Consider the following 19,183-nt stretch of genomic DNA (forward strand, 5'->3'; position numbering starts at 1 on the left):
CCAAAAAAAAAGAAAGAAAAAAGAAATGTTCTCATTATCTTGCCCATGTAATTGTAAGCCCTCTCAACAGTATTTTCACAATAAAAAAGAACAAAAAAAACAAAAAGGGATAACACACACATCAATGAAATAATGAGCATAATGGGCTGGGAAGGTGGCTCAGTGGTAGAGCGTCTTGCCTTGCATACCTGAGACCCTGGGTTTGATTCCTTAGCACCACATAAGCAAAAGGAAAAAAGCCGGAAGTGGCACTGTGGCTCAAGTGGTAGGGCGCTAGCCTTGAGCTGAAGAGCTGAAGGACAGTGCCCAGGCCTAGAGTTCAGGCCTCATGACTGGACCCAAAAAAACCCAAAAATAATAAAGAAAAGAAATAATGAGGATAGTGAGGGAATATTTGAAAGCTTATATTCAAGTAAACTGGACAATCCCAAAGGAAGACACACATTTCTAGAGGTACTTGAACTACCAAAATTCAAACAAGAAAATATAAATCACTTAAATAGATCTATAAGGAATGAGAATGAAGCAGTAATAAAATTCTCCTGACCACAAAACGTCTAGGATCATATAATTCAGTGCTGAATTTGACCAGACCTTTAAAGAAAAACAAGCATAAATACTCAAAATTTTCCATGAGTAGAGGGGAAAAAATACTTTTAAACTTGCCACGCCTACTCCGGTGGAGTCTGCTTAGCATGGAACACCTGCTTTCAGACCTGAGAATGGGGCTTCACAGAAGCCTACCTCTGAGAATGGGACTTCACCGAAGTCTACCCTCAGAGAATGGGGCTTCAAAGAGGCCTACCTCTCAGAATGGGACTTCACCGAAGTCTACCTCAGAGAATGGGGCTTCAAAGAGGCCTATCTCTGAGAATGGGACTTCACTGAAGTCTACCTCAAAGAATGGGGCTTCAAAGAGGCCTACCTCCTGGAAAGGCTGGCAAGCCCCTGGGAAAGATGTCTTTCTGTTTCTGTTTTTCTTTTCTTCGCTGTATAGGAGTGCCTATTAATCTTTTACTGTTCTTGCTGCTTGTTCTACTTACTCATGCTCAACGTTCCCTTATTCAAGGCTCTTTCTTGGAAGTGTTGATGATTCCAACATCTGATGAGTGTCCTGAGATTATGACTAACTCACCAGACTTAAGTGCTACCCTAAAAACCCCTCTTAAGGAGGGTATTAGACAAGTCATAAGTAAATATAAAAGTATTGGGGGTTTCATGACGTCACTTCAGCAGAAGGAATTGTTTGTAAGAAATTTACAAGAAGCTGTAGGCACGGCTAGAGCAAAAAGAATGTATGGCTATTGGAGACTTCCTTTTAATCTTAAAGCATATACAATAGACTCATATAGATACCCTGTAGATAAAAAAGATGCAGAGGGATATTTGGACCAAAAGCTAAAAAAGATCCCTAAAAGGTTGATAGATGAAAGGTGACAATGGCTTATCAGAGGAAAATGGTGGGATCCTCCATTATCTAGAGGACCCCAAAGACTTCCCCCAGATCCATAGCCTTTTACAGGTGTGTATGATAAGGATGGCAACCGTTGGGAAAACTACTTAGGAGAAAGAAATTCCTATTACTCTCTTTCATTTACTGAGAGACTTGCTAGATCTAGGCCTCCTTGGTGCTTACTATCAAAGAAGGAATAAGAAAGATCTTATGAGACAGTTAAGGCCACTATGGAAAAGAGTAAATGATTATGTGAAAGGGTTATAGAAAAGACACTATGAACTTAAATTTGATATATGGCCAGATTTAACTAAGTATACTGAATATCATGATTTTGGCCACAAATTGGGGACCCTCTAAAGAATGACAAAGGATCACAATTGCTTAGAAAAGATTTGAAACGCATGAAGTACAAAACTAAACAAAAGTAACAATAAAGTACTAGAGTTCATTCCTTTCTGTCCAGCACCTGGCACATATGCTCTGGTTAATGGTTAATAGATGATAAACATCGAAACCAATTGTATTTCTTAAAAGTAGAGCTAAAGCCGAAAATAAGTGCCTATCGTCATAGCTCCTCATCCAAAAAACAAGATCAGGTGACCAGCTGGTGACCACCCAAGAATGAAGCCTTGCAGCAAGATTGTGTAACCTTTTGCCCTTTCTCATGGAGACTTTTGCTATAAAAGCTTGTTATCCTCTGCAATAAATCGCACTCAGCATTCACTCCTCTTGTGTGTGAGTTGTGTTTGCCATCTCCCCACCTGTTCCAGTTACCTCCACTAGGTATCCTCTGTCATCCCAACAGAGCCGGTCCGCGGCACAAACTCATCATATGAAGCCAGTATTCCACTTATTCTAAAACTAGACAGAATACAACAAAAAGAGATTTATAGACCAATCTCTATGATGAACATAGATGTAGAAATTCCCAAAAAAATTGTTGCACGCCAAATGCAATACATCAAAAAGATTATATCCTATGACCAAATTGCTATATTCTAGATACTCAAGGTTAGTGGATCAACAAACTTACATCAATAAATGCAATATCACATATGAACAGATTCAAGGAATCCTATTATCATCTTAATTCAGGCAGAAATATCCTTTGACAAAAATTCAACATCTTTTCATGACAAAAGCTCTGGAGAAACTATGAGTTTAGGCAATGTTCCTCAATATAATAAATGCTATATTTGACAAGCCTATATTGTCAACGTCATAGTAAATGAAGGCAGAACTGAAATAATTTTTTCTAAAGTCAAGAACAATACAAGACATTCAGTCTATTCCCTTTATTTCTATTCACAATAGCACTGGAATCCTAGCCAGAGCAACAATGCACAAGAAGAAACAAAAGGGATTTAAATAGGGAAGGAAGAAATAAAGTATTGTTATTTTCAGATGATACGATTCTATACTTAAAGCACCTTAAAGTTCCACCTCTTTTGTAATATAGCAGAATATAAAGTCAGCATTAAAAAACCAATAACTATTCTGTACATCAACAGAAAAATAGGAGAATAATTCCATTTCCCAATAGTTTCAATTTTTTCTATGAATAAATTTAACAAAGGTGAAAGATTTCTATACTTAAAAGCATGAAACATTGAAGAAGAAATTTTAAAAAGACACTAGAAGATAGAAAGGCATCCCTTGTTGCTGAATATACAGAGTTAATATAAAGAAAATGGCTATATTAAGGAAAGCAATGTTTGCAGATAATGAAATTCCTACCAAAATCTCAATATCATTACTCACAGAAACAGAAAAAAAATCAATACTACAAATATAGCAAATATCCAATGCAATCCTGAACAAAACTAAAACAAAGTTGAAGGTATCATGATACCTCACTTCAAATTATATTACAAAGCCATAGGAACAAAAATAGCAATCAACTGGCCCCAAAATAGACATGAAGATTACTGAATAGAATGCCCAGAAATGCTGCTACCACAATCTGATTTCTGACAAAGGATCTCAAAGCTTGTATCAGAGAAAAGACAGACTTTTCAAGAAATGGTGCTGGAAAAACTAGCTTTCTTCATGCAGCAGACTGAAACCAGATCTCTTTCCCTCTCTCTCTCCCCTCCTCTCTCTCTTTCTCTCTCTCTCCTAACGTCAATTAAAAGTGAATCAAGAATTTTAATGTAAGACCTGAAACTTTGAAACTACTAGTCGTAGTCAAAATACTGGAATGCATTGGCATAGGTAGTGACTTCCTGATTAGAAATTCAATAGCTCAACAAATAAGGGCAAGTATTGACAAATAAAATTATATTAAACTAAAAAGCTTTTACACAACAATGTCTCTAAAGGCTAAAGGGACAACCTACTGTATGGGAGAAAATCTAAAGCAATTATTCATCTGACGAAGAATATACATAATACAGAATATACAGTATATACATAAAACTCAAAACACTGAACTCTTCAAGAACAAAAATGGGCAAAAGTGCTGAACAGATCATTCTTGGGGTAAGAAGAACAAACGACCAATAAATACATAAAGAAATGCATAACGTCCCTGGCCATAAAGAAATGCAAATCAAAATGACAGAGATTTCATCCCACTCCAGCCAATATGGCTAGAGCAGAAACAACATCACAGAGCATATGAGGATGCCAAGAGAAAAGAGTCCTGTTTGTAGGAATGCAAATTAGTGCAACTACTATGTAAATAAGCCTAAATTGATTTCCTCAAAAAAAAATAGTACTGTATGCTGCAACCATGTCATGATTGGGTATTTTATTTATTAAATATTGTTAGTGGGAGTAGGTATTGAATTTAGAGCCTTGAACTTGCTAGGCTGGTGCTCTCCCACTGGAGCCACACCTCCAGCTCTGCTTTATGCTGGGCCACACCTCCAGCTCTGCTTTATGCTGGTCATTTTCAAGATGGAGTCTAGCAAACTTTCTTAGGCAGGTTGTCTTTGAACTGTGATCCTCCATATCTTAGCCTCCTGAGTAAGATTAAATGTATAAGTTATCATCATTTGGCTCACAGTTAGGCATCTATCTGAAGGAATGAAAGTCATAAAACAATAAATGTACTTATATATCCATGTTCATTACAATACTTTTCTTAATAGCCAAACCTGAGAAAAACCTAGATGCCCTATAACTGATGAGTGACTCCAAATATGTGCTCTATATATACAATAGGCAAAGAAAAGAACCACATGGTCATCACAATATATGGGGGAAAACATTTGACAAGATCCAACACCGCTTTATGATGAAAGCTCTGGAGAGTCCAGGAATATATGGGACATTCGTCAATATAATATAGGCATACATAACATAGACAAACCTACAGCCAGCATGTATTTAATGGTGAAAAGTTAAAACCATTCCCTCTAAAATCAAGAATGAGAGAAGGATGTTCACTCTCTCCACTCCTCTGCAATATAGTACTGGAATTTCTAGTTAGAGCAATAAGGCAGGAGACAAACATAAAGCGGATCCATATAGGGAAAGAAGAAATAAAACTCTCTCATTTTGCAGATAACATGATCCTGTATTTAAAGAGCCCCATGGATTCCTTTCCTAAGTTACTTTGGCTGAGTTAGCAGGGTATAAAATTAACCCCAAGCTGGGCACTGGTGGCTTATGCCCGGCATCCTAACCACTCAGAAGGCTGAGATCTGAGGATTGTGGTTCAAAGCCAGCATAGGCAGGAAAGTCCGTGAGGCTCTTATCTCCAATTAAGCACCAGAAAACCCAAAGTGTCATTGTTGCTCAAAAGTTAGAGCACTTACCTTGAGCTGAAGAGTGCTGGGACAGAGCCCAAGCCCAGAGTTCAAGCCACATCGCCAACAAAGGAAGAAAGGAAGAAAGAAAGAAAGAAAGAAAGAAAGAAAGAAAGAAAGAAAGAAAGAAAGAAAGAAAGAAAGAAAGAAAGAAAGAAAGAAGAAAGAAAGAAAGAAAGAAAGAAAGAAAGAAAGAAAGAAAGAAAGAAAGAAAGAAAGAAAGAAAGAAAGAAAGAAAGAAAGAAAGAAAGGAAGGAAGGAAGGAAGGAAGGAAGAGAGAAAGGAAGGAAGGAAGAAAGAAACCCCCCAAAATCAGTAGCTTTTCTGTATGCCAATAAGGAGAAGAGTGAATCTGAAATCAGGAAAGAAAGTCCTTTTGTAATAGCCTCAAAAAACACTTTGGAATTACCAAAGAGATGAAGGACCTCTGTGATTAAAACGTTAGAAACAGGTTTAAGGAAGTAGAAAAACCTCCCATTCTCCTGGATTGGAAGGTTTAACCATGAAAATAGCAATATTGCCCAAAGCTATCTACAAATTCAATTCAATACCCATCAATATCCAACAAAATTCTTCAGTGATATAGAACAAACAATCCACAAACTAATCTGGAATATTGGAAGACCCTGAATAGCACAACCAATCCTTAGTAGGAAGATCAGTGCTGGAGGAATATCAGTACCAGGAGGAATATCAGTACCAAGCTTTAATCTCAATTAAAAAGCTATAGAAATTAAAACAAACCAAAACAACTTGGTACAGGCACAAAATAGGACAGAGGACCAATGGACTAAAATAGAAGAACCAGAAATGAATTTACAGACCCATAGCCACCTTATATTTGATAAGGGAGCCAAAGGATGGCAAAAAGGACAGCCTCTTCAAAATTGATGCTGGCAGAATTGGCTACCCAGTACTTGTGCAGAAAACTGAATTTAGATCCTTATATATCAACCTGCACCAGAATCAACTCCAAATGGATGAAAGACTTTAATGTAAGATCAGATACCCTGATAATATTACAGGAAGATATAGGGGACACGTTAGGGGGTAGTACAGTTCAAAACTTACTAAGTAATGATCCAGAATCAGAACAAATCAAAGACTAGGTAAATGGGATTGCATACAACTGAAGAGTTTCTGCCTGGCAAAACACATGCTTTAACAATTGCTGGTGGGGATGTGGCCAAAAGGGAACATTACTACACTGTGGTTAGGAATGCAAACTGGTTTAACTACTCTGGAAAGCAATATGGAGGTTCTTTAATAGACTAAACATATAACTTCCCTATGACCCAGCAATTTCACTCCTGGGTATGTATCTAATTGTCTAAAATCAGGCTATACAAAATGCCACCAGCATGACCATGTTCAATGCATCATTGATTACCATACACAAGACATGGAATCAGTTCAGATGTCCCTCAATGAATGAATGGATCAAGAAAATGTGGCCAGGCACTGGTGGCTCATGCCTGTAATCCTAGCTACTCAGGAGGCTGAGATCTGAGGATCGTGGTTCAAAGCCAGCCTGGGCAGGCAAGTCCAATATACCACTAGGAAAAAAATGGAAGTGGTGTTGTGGCTCAAGCCGTAGTGCATTCGCCTTGAGCTGAAGAGCACCAGGACAGGGCCCAAGCCCAGAGTTCAAGCCCCACGATGAGAAAGGAAAAAGAAAATATTGTATGTAACAATGCTCAACAAGAAATATACTCATTGCCTTACTCATGTAACTGTAACCACTCTGTATAGCATCTTTAGAATAGAACAAAACTGTTTTTCCAAAAGAAAGAAAATGTGATATGTATACACAGTGTAATTCTATGCTTCCATTGGAGAGCATGACATTCCCTTGTTCATAAGGAAACGAAAAACTTGGAAAAAAATTATAGTAAGTGAAGTAAGACAGGCCCAAAGAAATACAAGCTGCATAATTTCCCTCATTTGTAATAATTAAAATGTGCCTATAAATCTACAAAAAATTCCAATGGATAGTAAAAGACAAATAACTACACTTGGACATAATGAATTAAACAGAAGTCTAAACAGTCATACAGTGAGACCAAAGGAGTATATCCTTAATAGAGGGCTCATTAGGTATGTACATATGAGCATATAAAATGATATTTATAGAAATGAACTCCAAAAAATGGAAGTAAAAAGTTTTTTATTGTACTGTTTCAGTTTTTTAAAATCTTTCTTCTCTTCTCTTCTTTCTTTTTCTTTTATTTTTTTTAATTTTTATTTATTTTTTACTGTGAATATACTGTACAGAGGGGTTACAATTACATGGACAAGAAAATGAGTATATTTATTATCAAGCATTGTAGCCTCCTCCTTTGTTTCTCCTTCCGGTCCCTTCCCAACCTCCTCCCCACCCCACCCCAGCCTTCAAGCCCCCCCAACAAAGCTGTAAAGTTCGTTTTCGGCATAACGACTTGTACACCTCATTGTTGCAATGGGTCCACCTGTATCTTTATTTAAACGACTTGTTTTTCCCATTATTCTCCACAAATTAAACCGACATCAAATACAGTGAAAGCAGGGGTTATACTGTGGGGGAGGGACATACAAAGCAACAAAGAAATTATCTTATAAATGTGTTGGAAACAATCGCATGAAAGAAAAAAAACTGAATACATATCTTAGGGTTCATTTCCCTAACATCACCTTATCTGAACTTTTTTGCTTGACTCATACATATACTAGATATTGCAAATCAGGGAAAACTTGGGATTTATGTTTCTTTGGGCTTGGCTTACTTCGCTTAATATAATTTTTTCCGAGTCTTTCCATTTCCTAACAAATGGGGCAATGTCATTCTTTCTGATGGAGGCATAGAATTCCACTGTGTATACGTACCACATTTTCTTGATCCATTCATCAACTGAGGGTCATTGGGTTGGTTCCAGATCTTACTATGGTAAGTAATGCTGCAGTAAACATAGTTGTGCTGGTATCTTTAGTGTGGTCTTGATTGTAAACATTTGGATAAATGCCCAAAGTGGGATTGCTGGGTCATAGGGGAGCTCTATGTGGATACATTTAAGTAATCTCCATACTACTTCCCAAAGTGGTTAAAAAAGTTTACACTCCCACCAACAATGCAGTAAGATTCCCTTCTGTCCAAATCCCCTCCAGCATCTGTTGTTATTAGAGTGCTTGGTTATAGACATTCTAACTGGGGTGAGGTGGTATCTCAATGTTGTTTTGATTTGCATTTCTTTTATGGCTAGAGAGTTTGAGCATTTCTTCCTGTGTCTATTGGAAATCCTTCTTTGTTCTTCAGAGGAGTGTCTCTTTAAGTCTTTAGCCCCGTTATTTATTGGACAGTTTTTTTCGTTGAGGATTTGTTGTAGGGGGATTTAATTTTTTGAGTTCCAGGTATATTTTAGATATGAGACCATTGTCCGTTGTATGGCTAGTGAAGATCTTGTCCCAATCTGAGGGCTTTCTATTGATCTTGCTTGCTATATCTTTTGCCATGCAGAAGCTCTGCAACTTCATGCAATCCCATTTGTCCAACCTTTCTTTGATTTGTTGTGTTTATGGGTCTCTATTAAGAAAATTTCGACCTGCACCAAGGAGAACTAGGATTTCTCCTATTCCATCCTGTAATGTTTTCAGAGTGTCTGCTTTGAATCCGAGGTCTTTGATCCATTTGGAGTTGATTCTGGTGCAGGGTGATATATAAGGATCAAGCGTCAGTTTTCTAAGAGTAGTTAACCAGTTTTGCCAGCACCATTTACTGAAGAGGCTGTCTTTCTTCCATTCTATTTTTTTTAGCTCCCTTATGGAACATTAGATGGCTATATGTCTGTAGGTTCATTTCTGGGTTTTCAATTCTATTCCATTGGTCCTGAGGTCTGTTCTTGTGCCAGTACCAAGCTGTTTTGATTACTATGGCTTTATAGTAGAGTTTGAAATTTGGTATTGATATTTCTCCAGCATTGTTCTTTCTGTTGAGGAGCCTTTTAGCTATTCGGGATATTTCATTATTCCATATGAATATTTGGATTGCCTCTTCTATTTCCTTGAAGAATGAGGTTGGAATTTTGCTAGGTATCACATTGAATTTATAGATAGCCTTGGGAATTATTGCCATTTTGACGATGTTGATCTTTTCAATCCAGGAGCATGGGAGGTTTTGCCATTTTCTAAGTTCTGCTTTGATATCCTTTCTTCAGGTTTTTAAAATTTTCATCATAGAGCCCTTCACTTCTTTCGTTAAGCTTATTTCTAGGTATTTTATTTTTTGGGGGTTATTACAAATGGAGTTGCTTTCCTAATTACAGCCACACTTTTCTCTTTGTTGGCATACAAAAAAGTCATTGATTTTGGGGGTTTAATTTTATACCCTGCTACTTTGCCAAAGTTTTGAATCAGCTTGAGTGATTTGGGAGTGGAGTCTATGGCTTTCTTTAAATACAATTTCCTGTCATCTGCAAATAGAGAGAGTTTTACTTCTTTTCTTATTTGGATCCTCTTTATGTTTGCATCTTGTCTTATTGCTGTAGCTAGGCATTGTAATAATAGATTGAAGAGAAGTGGAAAGACTGGACATCCTTGTCCTTTTCCTGAGTTAAGAGGAAATGGCTTTAGTTTTCACCATTAATATAATGCTGGCTGTAGGTTTGTCATATACACCTTTTATTGTATTGAGGAATGTTGCATGGATTCCTAATTTTTCAAAAACCTTCATCATAAAGGGGCGCTTGATCTTGTCAAATGCTTTTTCTACATCTATTGAGATAACCATGTGGTTCTTATCCTTGCTCCTGTTGATGTGATTAATTATATTAATTGATTTGCGTATATTGAACAAGCATTGCATCCCTGAAATGAATCCTGTTTTATAAGAGTGTATGATTTTTTTATGAATTGTTGATGCATCTGTTGAACTAGATTGTATCTGCAGAGTATTGACTGGGCAAATACAGACTTTGGTTGATGGTTGCCTTAAGATAGTGTTCTAGCACAAAACTGGTGTTATTTTCATCCCAAATGGGCAGAGTAAGCCGGAAAAATAAACACAAGAAAAATAGCAAGTCCGGATATCTCACTCCCACTCATGATAATCAGGGACAAAATAGATAATGAATAATCCAGAGTAGTGTTCCCAAATAGCTCTATAAACACTGCTGGCCAACATGATAAATGAAAAGATTGAAAACCTACAAAGGACTCTGTATGAGCGTGATAGTGAGAGAGAGGAGGCAAACCAAGATTTATACACGAATAGCATGAGTGTGAGGAAGATACTCAAAAACTAATACACAACTTGCATGAGCAGCTTGAGAATTCTCAAAGAGAAAGGTAGGAATGGCATCGGAAGTCTAAGAACACTCAAAGAGAACTACAGGAATGATGTGAACGTGAGGAAGCTAAACAAAGTGTAATACAGGAATTTAGAGAGCAGGATGAGAATAAACAAAGATCACTAAAGGCATTCATGGAATCCATTAACAAAGAGGTGAAGGAAGTCGGGAGACCACAAACGGAATGCTGAATGGAAACCAACAGAAGGAATGGAAGTCCAAGGAAACCATAACCAATCAACTAAGTGATTTGAGAATAAACACTGAGCACCAAATTAAGGAAGTAAAGAAGTTCATACAAGATCTAAAACAAAGCTTCAACAAAGAATTTGAAGCCATCAAAGCTGACCAATTAGAAGGAAAAGAAATAAAAAACAAAGTAGAAAGTCTTGACAGCAGGTTAGACCATGCAGAAGATCGAATCTCGGGGATTGAAGATAGCCCAGATATTATAGAGAAAGAACATACAACCCTCCAAGACAAGTCCAAGAAATATGATAGATCTATCCAACACTTGGAAAACACAAGCAAAAGGAATAATCTGAGGATAATGTGTGTAGAGCAGCACCTAGAAATAGAAGTTAATGGTCTAGGAAATTTGTTTAACAGGATCCTAGCAAAGAAGTTCCCAAAAATGCAAAAAGATAGGTCTATTCAGATACAAGAAACTTTTAGAACCCCAAATAGACAAGACGAGAATAGGACACCCCACTGCAACATTATAATCCACACAGGATCAACTCAGACCAAGGAAAAGATCCTTAAATGTATCAAGGAGAAAAGATTAATCACCTATAAAGGGCAACCAATTAAAATCACCTCAGATTTCTCAGCAGAGAGAATGAGAGCAAGAAGAGCCTGAAATGATGTATGCCATGCCCTAAAAACAAACAACTATCAACCAAGAATACTGTACCCAGCTTAACTCTCCTTCATAACTGAAGGCCAAATAAAAACCTTCCATAACAAAGAAAAAAAAAAAGAAACAATATATCTCCACCAAACCAGTCCTACAAAAGATTCTTAAAAATGTCCTACACATAGAAAACCAGGGAGACCACAATAAAGGCCAAGAAATTGCACACAAACTGAGAATCCAAGAACCATAGGAAGAACCCAGTTTTTGCAGCCCCCAAGAAGGTGGATAACATGGCAGGAACACCCAAATACCTCTCAGTCCTTTCTATCAACATTAACGGACTTAACTTTCCAATTAAGCGACATAGACGGTCTAGTTGGATTAAAAAACAAGATCCTTGTATATGCTGCCTTCAGGAGTGACATCTTGCCCCTAAAAACAAACACATTTTCAATGTGGAAGGCTGGAACAAAATCTACCAATGAAACGGCCTCCATAATCAGGCGGGAATTGCAATCCTAATACCAGATAAAATAGACTTCAACTTAAAATTTGTGAGAAGAGATAAAGAAGGTCTCTACAGATTAATTAATGGATCTCTCCTTCAAGAGGATATTATAATTCTAAGTATCTTTTCGCCAAACAAAGGAGCACACAAATTTATCCAAGAAACACTACTTTCCCTCAAATCCCACATAGATCCAAAGACATTAATTGTTGGGGATTTTAACACACCACTCTCCCCACTAGATAGATCAACTTGGCAAAATCTCAAAAGAGAACCCGCAGGTCTAAACAACTGCATAGATCAACTAGTTTTAACAGACATCTACCGAATATTTCACCCAGCAGCATCACAATACACGTTTTTCTCAGCAGCACATGGAACATTTTCTAAAATAGACCACATTTTAGGCCACAAAGGAAGTTATACTTTGCATTCTCTCAGACCACAAGGGAATAAAGTTAGAACTCAACACCAAAAGCCACCAAATAAAGTCCGGTAACACATGGAGGCTGAACAACACACTGCTGAATCACGAGGGATTCATGGAAGAGATTAGAAAGGAAATTCAAATGTTCATGTTATTTAACAAAAATGAGCACACAAATTACCAGCTCCTCTGTGACACAGTAAAGGCAGTACTCAGAGGCAAGTTTATAGCTCTGAGTTCCTACATCAACAAATTGGAGAGATCTGAAACCAACAATTTAATGAGACATCTGAACCTCCTTGAAAAAGAGCAGGAATATAAACCCCAATCGAGTAGATGGAAAGAAATAATTAAAATTAAATTAGAATTAAATGAATTAGAATCCAAAAAAACTATAGAAAGAATCAACAAAACAAAGAGTTGGTTCTTTGAAAAAATTAACAAAATTGACACACCCTTAGCAAACTTATCAGAAAAAGAAGAGAACACACCTAAATAAATGAACTCAGAGATGAGAATGGAAACATCACCACAGAAACAACCAAGATTCAGAACATTTTAAGGGAATACTTCTCAAAACTTTATGCTAATAAGTTTCAGAATTTGGCAAAAATGGACCTTTTCCTAGCAAATAATGACATGTCAAAACTAAACCAAGATGAATTACACCATCTCAACAGGCCCATATTAAGCATTGGAATAGAAACAGCAATAAGAGCCCTCCCATCTAAGAAAAGTACAGGACCAGATGGTTTTACAGCAGAATTCTACAAGTCCTTCATTGCAGAGCCTACACCAATACTCCTCCAACTCTTCAATGAAATTGAAAGAGAAAGTTCACTACCGAACACATTCTGTCAAGCCATCATAACCTTCATCCCAAAACCAGTTGGGGACTCATCAAAGAAAGAGAACTATAGACACATTTCTTTGATGAATATTGATGCCAATCTTCTTTCTTTCATTCCCTTCCGTTGTTGTATAAGATTTCTGCAACCTTCATCTTGTATATAAGCTCATCTGATTTGGGAAGGGGGAACACAGAAATAGTGGGACAATAGGAAAACCAATCTGCAGTTGGATATGAACTATACAACTTTTGGGGGGAGAGAAGTCAGAAGGTGGAAAACTGGGAGAGAATGACGGATGGGGTGACCCCGTTCGAAAGAAAATGTACTCATTACCTGAATCATACTACCCCTGTGGACATCACCTTTACAATAGAGTTTTTAAGAAAGAAAATGTATTTTATTTCTAAATAGAAGAAAGAAGAAATGGTTGGAACTGGGAACACATTAATTGAAGTAAGCCATGTTCAGAAGGACAAAGGTCAAATGTTTTCTCTCATATGTTCATGCTAGACCTAAAAAGTTAACATATACATAAACACATAAAAATGTTTGTAATTTAGGGGATTGTTGAGGAATGATATAGAGGAAAGGAAAAACAAATGTTAGCTGATGAACAATATAGAAATACAGTGCACCTGTGAAGAGAGCAGAATGAAATTCAGTGAAAGCATTTGAGTAATAGATAGTACTGGAGATAGGAGAAAATTAGAGCAAAAGAGGATAGCAATAGAGTAAATTACACACATGTAAAAGGGCATGGTGAAACCCGTTTGAATAATAACCATACACTGAAACAAGCGAATGACAATCAGGAAAAACAGGTCTTATCCAGGGTATAGGTACTAGTGGCAAGGGGAAGGGAGAAGGAAAAGGAGAGTAAATAAGATCAAACTACTCTATGCTCACGTGTGTATAATGGATAATGAAGCTTGTTGTGATTGGTTTGGGAAAGGTGGAAGGGAAAAGAGGGAGAGAGGAGGGATTGAGTCTAATGAAAGTGCATGGTATAAGTATGGACATGTCAAATTGTTCCTCTGCAACTAATTGATGCTAATAAAAATATACAAAAGGAATTGTTATGCACTAAAATGAGATTATTAATTTAAGTTAAAAAAACGATTATATTTGTTGGAAGTGTGCTATTTCAGGTAAATAAAGAGATGGCATTAAGACTACTTTCAGCGATCATTTTTATAGTTTGTTACTAGAGAAACTCTGCTGATTGTGTAGAGTACCACTATATTATAATGGGAAAAAATCAGAATCACTACAGATCTCTCTACACTGAATGCAACAAAGGCCTGGGAAAGTATGATCCGAGCCTTGACAACCAATAACTGCCAGCGCAGACTGATTTAACCAGGAAAGCTAGCAATCACATCCAATGGAGAAACTAAAATTTGTAAAAATAAAGAAAAATAAATGGATTCATAAACAATAAGCTATCATTACAAAGAATATTAATATGGGGAACACAACCTGAAGAAAGCAATCATGAACAGAAATTCACATCAACAGATATCACTAGAAGTCTGACTTAATAAGCTCAGAAGAAAGGAAAGAAGAAAAACTTAGGAAAGCAGGAAATTGACAGGAAACACAATGCATCTCTCTATAATAATCATAAATATTAATGGGCTCAATTCATCAATAAAAAGAAAAAGAACTGCAGATTGGATCAGGAAACAAGACCTATCCACCTGTTGACTTCAGGAGACCCACCTCACAGCCAAACATAAAAACAAACTCCAAGTGAAGGGTTGGAGTAAGATCTACCATGCAAATATTCCCAGCAAGAAAGCAGGAGTAGCTATCATGATATCTGGCAAAATAAATTTTTCATTAAAATCAATACAAATAGAAAAAGAAGGATACTACATACTTATACAGGGAACATCCAAGAAGAATATATAACCATTATTAGCTTATATTACCCAAATACTGGTGCACACAAATATGTTAAGCAAATACTCTCAAACTTAAAGAATAAAATAGATCCAAATACTATAATACTGTTGTGCCCAGATCGCAGGACCCCCACCAAAAAGAACACAAGTGTCAGACTTTACAACTGTTTTAAGTTTTTATTTAGATGGGCTGCAGCTCAGGTCTCTTCCTACACTCTGACACAGCGGAGACTAGGAGGAGAGCCCTGAGATAAGGATTTTCAGGGCTTATAAAGGCTCACAACCCTATGTACCACCACGTGTTGCTCTGCTAGCTGAAACAGCAACAAATGGTCACTGCCTCATAACCATTCATTCCCCGCCCCGCCCCACCCCGCTTGACTTATGGTCCTGAGACACAATCTTGTGGCTCCTGCCCAAAATTAACTCCAACAGCACTCGATCTTGAATGAGTTCTTATATTTCTAGTCCCTCTCTGACAGTAGCCATAAACAACAATAACAATAACAATCAGCCCATTTTTCTTTTCTTGAGGCATATGCAAAATGGTTGGTTAGGATGCTTGGAGACTTCCCATGTTTCCCCTGGTCGTCCAGGGCAAAGGGGTCAGCTGGTCTGGAATGGGAGCAGTGGACCCAAGCAGCTATGCCATCTACCTTAAGGGCAGGAGGAGTAGCCAGTAGCAACATGTAAGGTCCCTTCCACCGTGGTTCCAGAGATCTCAGGTTGTGTCTTTGAACAAGCACCCAGTCCCCTGGTTTAAACGAATGGGGGGGGGGTAAGAATAGAGGCAGAATCATATAATGCTCTAAACTGGGGCCACACATTTTTGTGGACAAACTGTAGATAGACAAGTTTACATTGAAATTCAGTATCACTCAAATCAGCAAGCAATTCAGTCTGAAGGCTAGGGATAATGGGTGGAGGGTGTCCATACATTATTTCAAAAGGAGTAAAGCCAAGCTGATAGGGTGAATTTCTTACTCTAAACAGGGCAAAAGGAAGGAGCGATACCCAGTCTGCGCCAGTCTCCAAAGCCAATTTAGTTAAGGTCTCTTTTAGAGTCTGATTCATTCTTTCTACCTGCCCTGAACTCTGGGGTCTATAAGCACAGTGCGATTTCCAATCCATCTCCAGTGCTGCGGCTATTCCCTGACTTACTTTTGAGTTGAAGGCCAGTCCATTATCCTACCCGATGGTGGATGGAAAGCCATACCTGGGTAGGATTTCTTCCAGGATCTTCTTAGCCATGACGTTCACGGTCTCATGCTTTGTTGGGTAAGCTTCAACCCAACAAAAACTAGCAAATATTTATATCCAAATTTTCCATTTTTATTTTCTGTGAAGTCTACTTTCCAATACACACCTGGCCTATCTCCATGGAGGCAAGCTTCTTTTGTAACCGGTTGAGTGGTGGCATTGGTGAGCTGACAGGCTTTACAATTTTTAACAATGTCCTCAATGAGTTGATTTCCTTGCCTAATTTTTACTTCTGAGTCGGAGCAAGTCCTGCATTCTTCGGGTTCCCATGTGAGAGGTCCAATGGATTTTCTTAAGTATCCCCTTTCCTAACCTTTGTGGCAAGATAAGTTTCCCCTCCCCAGTTTTTCACCAGCCCAGGTTTTATAGACCATGGGAATTTTCTTTATCCACTCCAATCTTCTTGGGAGTACTGAGGCTCATGAGGCAAAGCTCATGGCCCTGGATCTACTAGAGTCAGTACTTCTGCTCTGGGCTGGAGGGCCGCCTCCTTAGCTGCCTGATCGGCCAATTTATGTCCTTTGGTTATAGAATCAGTTCCCTTTTGCCAGGTGCTAGTGGCTCACGCCTGTAATCCTAGCTACTCAGGAGGCTGAGATCTGAGGATCACGGTTCAAAGCCAGCCCGGGCAGGAGAGACCGTGAGATTCCTATCTCCAATAAACCAACAGAAAACCGGAAGTGGTGCTGTAGCTCAAGTGGTAGAGCATAGAGGTGAAGAGCTGAAGGACAGTGCCCAGGCCCAGAGTTCAAGCCGACCAAAAAAAAAAAAAAAAAAAAGAATCAGTTCCCTTTTGATGTCTCGGCAGTGCATAATGGCAATATTTGCTGGTTCCCATAAGGCAGGGATGAGGCTTAAAATTTCTTGTTTGTTTTTAATAGCCTTTCCCTCAGCTGTCAGCAGCCCCCTCTCTTGGTAAATGGCTCCATGCACATGCATGGTGGCAAAAACATACTGACTGTCTGTGTAAATGTTTAGTCTCTGCTCTTTTCCCATCTCTAGGGATTTTGTTAGCACCACTAGTTCTGCTCTTTGTGCAGACATTCCCTTAGGGAGTGCTTCTGCTCACACTATCTCAGTGTCTATGGTGACTGCTGCACCCGCGTACCTTTTTCCATCTTGAATGAAACTGCTGCCGTCTGTGAACCAGGTATGTTCGGTATGCCATAGTGGCAAGTCCAACAAGTCTGGCCTCTTTTCTTTGGCCAAGTCTCTCTTTTCACGCTCAATTTCATGTTCTCTATCCTTCCTTTCCTGTCTTTGCTCCTCTGTCTCTCTCTTATTGTAAACCTTTTCCGCCATGGCTACTAGATCCCTAATAAACTTTTCACCAAGTCTGTGTAGAGCCAGCAACTTTGGCTTTATGTCTGGTGCATCTTGATTTATATAGGCAAACATAATCATCTGAGTCGACTCCTGGGTCTCAAGGTTTTGACTAAAAACTTCCATGAGCCTCTCAAGATATGCTGCCAGACGTTCACTTCCTCCCTGTCTAACATCATAAACTTTGGCCATGTTAATAGGTCAGTGAGCTGCCAACTTGAGACCTGCCAACAGAGCCTAGCGATAGAGGAGGAGTCACTTGCTAACTTCAACAGTATTGTAGTACCATGTTGATGAGATCTCAGGAAAATAGGCAGCGATCAAGGCAGGATCTGTGATGGGCACTCCTGTGGGCCCAGGGATATGTTTCCAGGATGCCTCTCAGATATGGTCTCTCTCTTCAGTGGTAAAAAGTACCTGCAAAAGCTGACTACAATCATCCCAAGTGGGCTGATGAGTAAAGAGAATAGTTTCAAATAAACGAATTAAATTCTGGGGTTTCTCAGAAAAGGGGGCATTTTGGACAAACCAATTGTATATATCACTGGTAGAAAATGGCCATTTTTGGTATTTCTGTCTACCATCCACATCCACAGGATCTACAGTGCATAAGAGAAAAACAGCTGCATTAGATGGCATCGTCGAGTGACTGGCCCCTCAGAAACTTTAAGGGCAGGTGCCGAGTGTTTGGCTGCTGGTTCTATAGCTGCCTTCTCCTCTTGAATATTCTCAGGCACCGCAGAAGGAACCTGGGAAGGGGAGTATGGGGGAGGAATATTTCTTCTTCCAAATCATCTCCCTGAAAAAGTGGGGGGTACAATTTCTTTTCCTCTTTCTTAGTTTCTTTTTGTAAGTCTAGGGGCCTAGATGGAGGGTTGCCCATGGTTTCCAGTCCCGTTAGTCGTACAGTCCAAAAAAACAATAAATAATACAAACAAAACACATGCAGGCCTGACAGTTACGAAGTGGAGATCTCCCAAATTGGTCCACTGACTCCTGTCACGGCAGGGTTCCACAACACCCCAAGCCCCACAGCAGCAGTAGCAGATCCAGAGTGAGTGAGTTGGGCCTTGGTTAGGAGGCCCTCTTGATCAGTTCCGGCCCAACACCAAACAAACCCATACCCCACAATTCTCACGGCGGGGTTCCAAGAACCCCCCCACAAGAGGATCTGGGACTTCTCCCAGTTCCTCCAGGTTTGTCGTACCAGCGTGTCTATTTCAACAACCATTTACACAATATGAATCGGAGCGTTTGTCCTCACAAAGGAAAATGAAAGTGCAAACAGACAACAAGAGGACAAGACAAATTAACAAAGACAGCGCTGTTTACCTTTGGAGTCTGAGGTCTCAGGGGTCTTTGGGGGGATCTTGAATGAGTCCCCACTAATATGTTGTGTCCAGGTCGCAGGACCCCCACCAAGAAGACCACTGAGAGTCAGACATTACAGCTGTTTTAAGGTTTTATTTAGGTGGACTGTAGCTCAGGCCTCTTCCTACACTCTGACACAGCAGAGCCT

This window comes from Dipodomys merriami, unplaced genomic scaffold (genome assembly GCF_024711535.1).
Source record: "Dipodomys merriami isolate MVZ:Mamm:240054 unplaced genomic scaffold, mDipMer1.0.p SCAF_66, whole genome shotgun sequence".
NCBI lineage: Eukaryota > Metazoa > Chordata > Mammalia > Rodentia > Heteromyidae > Dipodomys > Dipodomys merriami.